The sequence below is a fragment of the Sturnus vulgaris genome, chromosome 3 (assembly GCF_052056855.1).
Source record: "Sturnus vulgaris isolate bStuVul1 chromosome 3, bStuVul1.hap1, whole genome shotgun sequence".
Taxonomy (NCBI): Eukaryota; Metazoa; Chordata; class Aves; order Passeriformes; family Sturnidae; genus Sturnus; species Sturnus vulgaris.
This window is the reverse complement of record NC_142245.1, coordinates 44,284,675-44,293,106: the sequence shown is the minus strand read 5'-3', so window position 1 is coordinate 44,293,106 and position 8,432 is coordinate 44,284,675.

Here is an 8,432-nt window from a genome sequence, read left to right as displayed (position 1 = left end):
CACAGAGGAAGACAACAGCAAATGTTGCTGCTTTTCGGTATGAGATCTCTTTAGTTTCCAAAGAACCTCTACCACATGGCTGCCTGCCAGTGCTGCAAGAAATCAATTCCATCTCTGTTCCTGCTCCTGTCCTCACAGCAGTTGCTGGTGGTGTCCCAGAAAGGTGTTCCTCAACTCTGGTCTTACACAAGCAGGCGTCTCACTGGTTGTACAGACTTGAGAGGCAAATTTTTGAACCTCTGTCTCCCAGCCCTCAGGGAAGGTCACTCCCTTTTCTCACAGTGGTGTGCAAAATACAAAATCCTCATCTATTTCTCCAGCTGCCAGTTTTCCAGAGGCCTTCTTCATTTTGATATTAGGCAGCAGTTAAACAGCTCATTTCTCCAGCCCAGGTGCTTCCTCCAGCACGGCGACAGGAAACAAGCAGGCTCTGAGGCAGGCAGGTTCCCGAGCCCCTGTGTGGCATTTCTGCCCCAGCCACTGCACTGCTCTCTGCTCTTGGCTGTGGCAGCACAAGTGTCTGTGGGGACGTGCCTGACCTGCTCTGTCCAAAACACATGCACTACTGCATTTGAAAGATAGGGGCACACAGGCTCCTGGGGAGAGGAGAAGGAAGGGGAGGTACAGAGCTACTGTTGATTATCCATGTTATGGCTACACATGCATAGGGCCTTTGCCCTTAGGGGGAATTTTCAAAGGTGTAACGTTATCTTTTCTGGACCCAACTACTTTAAAAACAGCATGTTGACTATGGCAGACAGTCAGGTGCTAAAGAACACCACAGAAGTGCTCTTTCATACTTTCGGGCTGCAAAATCTCCTTCTTGGAAGAAAGGGCAGAGAGTGAGGGTCAGGCATTAGGACTGTAAGCTCCGTCAATTGTACCAACTCATTTGGAGCACCTTAGACCCCCCCAAAGCCATTGATCATCTCTTGGGGACTGGCTTTCTATGTGATCATAGCAATGCACACTTTTACCACCACTGCTCTGACATGCAATTGCACTTGCCCCTCCTTCCCAACCTTGAGGCTGACCACGAGGAAAATGCCCTTTGTCACTTTGTCATTGCTGGCCATGCCAGGTTTACTAAACCTCTCACCTTTTTTATTCAGCATTGTACTAGCTTTGCAAGAACTGGAACTGAACTGGAATTGAAGCCACCCCTCTTCTGCTCTCCCTCCTTGCTGGCAGGGGCTTTCTGTGGCCAGATGAAGGAATTGGTACCTGCAGGGAATCCCCTGCACCCCAGGAAAGCAGGATCTGCTGGGAAGGTTAAAGCTGGCTTTTCCTTTGCACATGCTGGCATCAAGAAGTTGCACAGAACTTGCCCATAGTTGCAGCTCATGTGAATGTCAGCTCTACTGGAACCCAGAAGTCCCCTGGGTTTTTAGAAGGGGATCTTGCCAGTTTTCACAGAAAGCATTAACAGGGAGCACACTGTAAGCTTGTGGAAGGCAGGGAATATGGGACAGGGCTGTTTTAAATTTCTGTTACCACAGTACAATCCTGGCCTAGGCCCAAGGCTTCTCAAAACTGCCCAGTACCTACTCTAATGGTGATTGCATTCAGAGGTAAACCTGTTCACATGCAGATGGGACAGACAAATGTCAAAATAAATAGTTCAGCAGTCTATCTTTAGAGCAGAACTCCTGCACATTGACAGAAAAGTAGCTATTTCTCCCACTCTTTTATATGTTGGCCCTGATGTCCCAGTCTGACTGACCTTTCACTAGTGTGAAACCTCTGAGGGCTATTTTCATCCTAGTGCAAATCAGCAGAGCTTCGAGGCTGGCATCACAGGAGGTTCTTACCTCATAGGGACTGTCCTAGCACAACCTTCCTTTGGAGGACACCTCTGGGCAGGAGATAACAGGATCTGCTGTACATGCTGACTACTGCTGGCTGTGGCTGTCCCCCCCTGCCAGAGGAATCCTGAGCCAATAATTTAGAATTTCCCTCTTCCTTTTCTTAAGAGAGGCCCCAAACGAGTGTCAGTATCTTCTCTTCAGGCAGTGTTTCTGCCGCTCTGCTCCCTTGCTGCAGCCACTGAGGAGGTGAGCAGTGCAGTTCTCTGTGGTCTTCTGTGGTCAAGAGAGAGGGAGGTGCCTGCAGAAAGCAATTTATCCCTCCTAAAATCTTAACCAAGTCTCTCTCTGAGGAAGTGCCAAGGACAACTTTGCTCCTGACATTGGTGCTTCATTTAGACACCTAAAATGAGGTGTGGACAAATCCACACCCTTCTGCTTCTTGCATGATGTTTCACAAGGAGAAGTGTTGTAATTCTGCTTGCTGCTCTCAGCCGCTAATGCTAGATAGGATGTTAGATAAAATACATCCACCCACGTTCTGGCACAGCTCTTTCCCCCAAGTGACATAAATGATAATTTTCATCTTGCTTCACTAGATATTCAACATTGCCTAGTGCAAAAGATACATATTTTCTTATTTGGCTTTAATCAATAACACAGTTCCTATCTCTGGGTAACAACAGCCCACAACGCCGAGGGTTGGATCCTGTGTGGTGATTGTCAAAATGGCTGTGTTTTGTAACCAATAGCTTGAGAGTCTTTCTCAGAAAGATTTGCATTGCGTGATCAACAGCAACAGTAGCCCAAGCCAAGCTGATGAAAGAGACAGTTAATCCCAAAAAGCCAAGTCCCTGAAATGTGCCGTGCTCTGGGAGGGCATCACTCAGCTACGTGCATACAGCTGGGTATGTCTGGTATAGCTGAAGCTGGTAGCTAGCCAGAGGTCGGGGCTTGGTTGGTGGTTGGGGGTTTTTTGCCTTTTTTCTCTTTTTTTTATGTCAGAAAAACTTCCACAGTCGTTCCACAGGCACAAGTAATCTAGCCGCATGGAATATATGCAGTTTTCCTTGTTTTTTCCTTGCTTATTTCCACCTTCTGCTAGTGTAATTTGAGTGACAAGATTTTTCCAAACACCAAATTAGGATAAACTGTTGTTGTGTGCAACAGATGAAGGGGAATAACCGGCAGGCTTTTAACAAATGAGGAATATGTGCACAGGGCTGATACTGAAATGTATAAACTTTGCACTGTTTTACAAAAACAGCCGAGGGCAGAGCTGCACAGGTAGAGTCCTACAGCTGTGCGGTGTCTGTGCTTCACTTCCCACTCTTCCCTTTCCCTGGAGGCAGCTACTGCTGAGCTGCATGTGAAGCAACTCCTAAACCACTTGAAGTTTTCAACCTGACATGTTAAAGCAAACTCCCCTTACCCAAGCAGGGGAGTGAAAGGAAGCCCAAGGCATGATTCTTCAGGGAGGTAAAACACTGCAAGTGACACATTCCCTGGTACCTGAGGAGAGCCATTTGCACATATGAATGACCAGGACACCTCAGGACACAGTGGTTTGCACCTTCTTTGCCCAGATGCACATGCCTACACCCTGCCCAGTGCAGTGAGGGACATGGTCTGAGTCACATTCAGTCACATGCAGTCAGGTCTGAGTCGACCACATGTGAACACCTGCCAGAAGCCAGACTGTGAAACAGGCTCTCCTCACCATTGATCCTATGGAGCTACACATACCATGGCAATGAAGCACCATCTCTAAAATGAATCCCAAACATAAGAGGAAACAGCAATGACAGTCAAAGCTGGAACCACATGAAACTACATAGGTAGGCCATACCACCTATGGTGTCTGGGCATCACTTGGCTGCATGCAAAATTGCTGACTGAAAAGTGCAAAGGCCTGTATTAAATGAGCTTTAAGACGAGGTCGAGCCATCTGCACTATCTGCACTTTCCTAGGCTGCTGCAGCATAAAATGAAACAGGTCTGTGTTGATCATAAGTGAAGATACCAAAATATGTCAACCCTTTGTGTGGTGCTTGGTAGAGCAGACCCAGGGAATGTTGTACTTCAGGGGACCTGGCTGGGTCTGACTGGCCAAAGCCACTGCTATTGGCTCTGCAGCTGAACTGGCAAAGTTGACTTCTGCCACTCCAAGGACAAAAGGCCAGGACTGGGACTGGCTCTTCCCACTCAAGAGAACATAGAAATGGTCAAGCTGTTACAGGGAGCTGACAGAAGATCTTGGAGAGTTGGGTATGCTGTCATAACACCATCACAGGAGGCGGAAACAGCAGAGCTGGGAGCAGGGCAGTACTTTGTATCCTCCCATTCCAGCTTCCCAAGCTCTGCTCTATCTAAAATACCTAGGAAAGCCACCACCATTCCAGCTGCTTACTTGGCCACCAGTGACAGCATTAAGTGAGCATTCCCCGTGTCTTGCTGCCTCAAAGCTCAGAAACAGCTTCATTTCTCCTGGTGGAGGGAAGATGGTGCTTTTATTTCTCTGTCAGGCTTAGAAAAGCCGTAACATAGCAGAGCAGATTGGAGAGCTCAGATAAAGGAGAAGAGCACAGGCTGAGTATGGGGCCAGGCACCCAAGCCATCCATTCACAGGTAAACTGGCATGCCTAGCACGAGGCACCTGAGCGCTGGGTGGAAACTAAAATGTGGGGCTGGGAAACCGTGTAGCTGAGAGGGATTTACATGGCTGTGCCCTGCGTGCTGCAAGCTTGCTCTGCTTATGTGCTGGGAGGGACAGAGTTCCTCCTGCCTGGCACAGAGCTGCCTCAGCCCTGGGCTGCGTGCTGCCCAGCTCGCACCTTGGCCCCACTTGGATTCACACACACCACACAATGCCTTCACACAGATATATTTATCAAGCTAAAAAAAGTTCTGGTTAGCTGTTGTGTTGGCTGTGAGGCTGAGTTGCGCTATCTAGGAGGGAAAAAGAGGCCACCTGGAGCTGTAAAAATCTCATAAGCCTGCAAAATAAGGAGGGCAGCATGCTGGTGGGAGGTTGGATATTTACTGGAGTGGAAGAATTCCAAAACAGAAATGATTCATTTTCACTGCACAGTCCGTCCCCCCACCACAAAAAAAAATTTCCTTTTTACATATTTCCTGGAATATGTGATCGTACTAGAAGAGCATTTCATGCTCTTGTTATGAAAGGGAATCCAGTCCAGTGGGACAAAGTCATTCTTGGAATAACTTTGAATGAAATCAAGAGTTACAGCTGGACTGACTTCAGTGTAACAAGTCCTCAGGATACTGGTGGCTGCTGCAGTCATGTTTTTGTAGGCAGTCTGGATCTACAAGTTTTCCTAGTATAATAATTGCAGTAAGAGCTGTGAGGTTTTGTAACCAAACTCGTTTATGCTGGCAGAATCCCTTCTTTGGATGATAGGGAGGTGACTTATACCACCTAATTTCTTCCAGTTTTTACTTGGGAGTTGCTGTTCTATTATGAAATGTCTTTATGCTGTCTGAATAACAGGTGTGAATGATTACTTCTGCATTGTAACAGTACCCTTTTCTAGTACAGACAAGCTAAAATGTCTAAACTATTTTATTTTATATAATGCAAATACTAGGATATGGTTGGGGAAGAAAGAAACTACTATCTTGAAACAAAATAGATTGATGCCCCACAATTGCCTGCAAGATAAATTCTGTGTGACAGTAAGAGAACAAAATTCACCAAAATTTTCCATTTTCTTTCACTATTTTTATCATGGTTGGGATCTTTATTTCCTAAGCAATCTGTATAAACATCTGAATGAACTTTTAGCCTGTATATGTCTATTTTAATTTCTAAAATCCAAGTTAATCTTGTTTGCAGCATGCAAAGAACTTGAGCAGGATGTGATAGCACTTCATGTCATCTCCACTTAGAAGTGCAGTAGCCCTACAGTATCTGCCTTGCCACCCCAAGGGGCAGTGGGACACCTGCAGATTTGCCATTGCCAGTTTGACTGCAGATGGTCTAAGGAACTTCGGGGAAGCAGATGTTCCCTGGAGAATCTCCTGGAAGTGAAAGGGAGCATGATAAAGAGAACAAAGTTGCAGGGGTAAAAATTTAAGTATGCAGAAATATGGAGCATCTCATTGAAGGTGGGATTTCACCTGGTATTTTGTCCTGGAAAAAATGGATATAGGCTCAGAAGGTTCTTAAAGCAAGGATAAGCAGATGTGTTTGATGGATTAAAATCAGTGTAACTCAATCAGTGCTTGTAGAGAGCAGCTTTACAGTATTTCCCCATGTATGGCATACACCTTAGGAAAACTCCAGATCAGTACCATAGTGTTCCTTAAAATTAGTCTCCAAGATAATTCACACATCTCAGCAGAGATGGGAGAGCTGATGAAGGACAAAGAGTCTACGCAGTATCTAAAAGGGAAGAAGCAGCTTTGGAGTACCTGAATTTGCAGATTGCTTCTGAGTGGCCCATTATGGGTTAGTATAATGAAAAATAGGCCCCTTGTCTTAAAGCCTCCCCTTGACAACCTGTTTCTTGAGGCAACTTGGAGCTCACAGCAATTAGGCTGTTGGTGGGAGGAATTTGCTATGGGGGTGCCAGGGCTATTCTGGCACCTTGTAACTGGCTTTCCCCAGGGTTGCTCGCTCTCCTGCCCATCACAGGAGTAAAGCATATCCTTGATGTGACAGCACTGGGGCCTTGGGACACTAGGAAAGGTGGTGTTGGAAACAAACAGCCATTGACAGTGATTCAATGGCCTGCAGCTCATTTTCAGGGAGGCCCAAGGGGTGTGCTCCTTCCTGTGGCAACCTGGGGCACAGCAAAGTAGCTCCACCCATTGTGCACGTGCAAAGAGGCCCATCTTCATGTACAGAGAAACACCATCAGCCACAATATAAATGGACTTGTATAAGTTAGGTTGAATTCTTCTCTTACTGAGATAAGGAAGTCAGTGGAAAGGGGTGACAAAACAGCAAGCAAAGAAACAACTCCTGTAGCAGCCTTGTCAATGTGCATGCAGCTGCAGGGTCAATTTATGTGTGTCTCACAACCAGAGAAAAGATGTTGCAGCAATTAAGGTATAAAAAAAGGAGAGTCTGGCACAGTTTGGGCCACCAGGCTGGCCAAAAAAAAGACTGTATCCAGTAGATATTACCCAAAAATAGTCCACAAGATTAAAAATAGCCTGGACATATCAACATCTAAAAAAAGATCAAAAATTAAGCCCATAAAGATTGTAAGTCATATGAGCAGAACTTTAGAGGTTATAAAAGACAGTGATGAAAACTAAATTATACTAATTCATACTACCTAGTTTCAATCTCCTATCACCGGAGCCAAAACAAGCAGACAGCTTTATTTTTTATTTATTTATTTTATTTTCATTTTTTCTGGGATGTACAAACTGAAGGGGCTGTATGCCAGACCTCCCATGCTTCTCATACAGAGATCATGTTTCCTGCTTGCCCAGGCCTCTCTTCTGCCAGCATCTCAAGCATGTGCTTTGGTGGCTACCTCAAAAAGTGCCTGGAGGACTGAAAAGGCAAGAAGCAAGAAAGTGTGTCTGGAGGAACAGACTGTGTGAATCCCACTCTGCAGATCAGATATCTGACTCAGGTTTGAAAGGTTTTGCAAAGTATTTCATCTGCCACCTTCTCTTGCCCATGGGTTAGGATGCCCACCAAACGAAGTTGGTGTCCTGGTCTTGAACAGACAGCAGCAGATCTGACTATGAACAGGGACCAGCAGCTCAGGCAGCTGCTTAGCAAGTCTTGGCACCAGCAGGGGTGTAGCTAGCTGCCTGGGGGCATTTTAGACTTTAGTTACAGACCCAGGACCCTTAGTTAAGCATATATCCTGCAAAGATACTCTAATCTTTCATCTGCTTTAACCCTCCATCCCTGCTCAGCGGCATTAAAGGTTTAGTTCAGCATTTGCAAAAGGACCCAGATAGATGAAGAGCTTAAGGTGAAAGGATAAGCTAAGTGGAGGGGCTGCAGCAGAGGCTGATCCCATCTGGGGAACAGCAGAGTCCTGTCATTAGTGCCGTGTGCTGCTGCAAGCACTGGACACGAGCTGGCTCAGAATGAGCAGTCCCTGCATGAGACAAGGGCAGCCACGGGAGGGGCAGATAGGCTGCTGGGGCAGCATAGGGAAAGGAAGGGAGGGAACAGCTCTACTCAAAGCTCTGCTTGTGCAGTCATAGCCTGTCTGCAACCACAGCCTGTAAGCAGCCATATGGACCCAACCAGGCTGGAGATTCAAGTCTTCTTCCAGCCGTTGCTGAAGCGTCAGTACCCCAGTCCAGTCTCACCCTGGCTGTTACCATTCTCCTCCTAACTTCCACTACCCTCCTAGGTTTGTCAGCATAACAGTACATGCTTCCCTGATCCTCTGGAATCAAAGTGAGCTGTGCTAGCTCAGGCACCTGAAACACAAGGTCTTCCTGTATCTAGTTCAATGCTAGTAAATAGGTCAAGGAAAGCTGGCGGGGTGCGTGTGTGCCTGAATGCTGGGTGAGTGGTAATCTCCTCAGCCAACAGCCCTGGAGTTTACAGACTGACTTAGGCACCTCTGTGCTGATCCGCCCCATGCACCCAGGAGCTGACTTTGGCTTGTGTTCAGTGCAAGA